Consider the following 2,090-nt stretch of genomic DNA (forward strand, 5'->3'; position numbering starts at 1 on the left):
GAGCTGTCTCTAGCCCGTTGATGACATTATATTGCTTTTCTTGAATATTTTTTCTTAAATATTGATTGTAATAAATATCTTAAAAGACAGATTTGTCTTTGACTATTCTTCATAAAAGAACATGCAAGGACTGGTTTAGTCCAACACCATCGAGGGCAATGGGGGGGTTCAGTGTCTTGCTGAAGGAGACTTTGACACGTGGACTGCTGGCACCGAGATTCGAACCTTCAATCTTCTGGTTGGGAGACAACTGCTCTACCCACCACACCACTGTCGCCTCAGTAAGTTTAAAGTGTATGAATTCTGTGATTTTGTAACCCTTTGTTGTTTTTTGCCAAGTTAAAAGTCTGACAATTTTTTGACTACTAATGAAAAAGATTTTTACAATACTGAAACACCCATAAATCACCAGGGCCGCTTAGGCTTTTTACTACTGACCACTTTCAGAGAGGTACTGTGAACTAATAATGTATGCAATCAATTTTGTCTAGTTTTCACATCTTCTTATTGTGATGTCTTGAATAATGAGGAAGCAGAAAGGAAACGTCATAGTAAGTCTTCCTCACAAAGGGTTTTAGTTAACATACACAATCTTTTCTTCACAGCAAAATCTTATCATTCACTTCTTTAGGCCATAAATCTTTGATAAAAGCCACCAGAATGTGGACGTGAGTAAACTCTAATCTCAGAAATGCTTAGCAAACAGGTTTGGTAGGTTCATTTGCAGCTGATGTGTGAAGGTGCTGTCTCGTTGGAGCTGCAGAGGCCCTGTACTGTCCTAGCATAATAAAACCTTGTGTTGGTTCTGTTATGGTGTACCCACCATAATAAAACACAAGGCAGAGCAGTCATCTCCCAACCAGAAGGTTAAAGGTTCGAATCTCGGTGCCTGCAGTCCACATATCTAAGTGTCCTTGGCTAAGACACTGAACCCCAAAGTTGCCCCCGATGGTTAGAGCCATCGGTTGAGTTGGCGCCGCAGATGGCTGCCAACGGTTCTGTACCGGAAACAAATTCCTTGTGTGTAACATACTTGGCCAAATAAAGGTGATTACTGAAATACGTGTGCAAGCTGTTTGAACACAAGCACCTATTGGGTGACAAATATAACTACCCGCTCTCTTTACCGGAAAAATACAGTCAATAAACTTACCGACATGCACGAATGTGCAAGAAGTGCGAGTAACATTTGATGAAAACGAACGAGATTAATTTAGTCTTGGTCGCCCCGGTCTCAAACCTGGAGTTACTCACCGGTTCCTCCCAGGATCCTCCTGACAACACCAGGATGAGAAAAATGCTCCGTGGTGTAGGGTAAAACCGCTTCTCTAGCGCTGAGGATAAACCCTCTTTTCTGTTCAGAGCAGCTTGTTTGGTCATACAAACAGGACAAGGAACTTGGAGCCAGAGACACGGTTCTAGTCACAGTCACAGTCACAATGGAATCGGGGTTAAGACGCCCATCGTCCGACCTGTGGTCATCCAAACACACTTTAACATTCGAATTCAGTTTTCATATTCTATTTATTCTACTTTTATTCTATTTTAGTTTCTTAAATGGTATGGACACTCAATACTAGGTGTGTGAGAGAGAGACACTAGTTCCACTTTTCTGTATGTTCTGAATTGACAATAAAAAAACATTGATCTTGAGCAAACTCACCACCGTCTTGTTGCTGCACGCAGAGCGAAAGGCGGCACGCTGCTTACTTCCTTTTTGCTGACCGCGCATGCGCAAGTTGCCTCAGAGAAGAAATGGGTGGAGGATGTCTCACTCTGACAAAGTTTCCTGATTCCATGTACACAGACATACCTTTTACGTACCTGCTTCTTAAGTACTGAATATTTCTGCTACTTGATACTTCTACTCCAGTACTTTTTATGAGTTTCACTAGCCTCAGGATGTGATTAAAAACAAAAATTTCCCACTCGCCCCTCACTTTGGGGCAGTCTTATTCCTTCCTTCAAGCTGGGGTCCTCTACCAGAGGCCTGGGAGCTTGAGGGTCCTGTGCAGTATCTTAGCTGTTCCTAGGACTGCACTCTTCTGGACAGAGATCTCAGATGTTGTTCCTGGGATCTGTTGGAGCCA

The sequence above is a fragment of the Monopterus albus genome, unplaced genomic scaffold (genome assembly GCF_001952655.1).
Source record: "Monopterus albus unplaced genomic scaffold, M_albus_1.0 scaffold26.1, whole genome shotgun sequence".
In the NCBI taxonomy this organism is placed as follows: domain Eukaryota; kingdom Metazoa; phylum Chordata; class Actinopteri; order Synbranchiformes; family Synbranchidae; genus Monopterus; species Monopterus albus.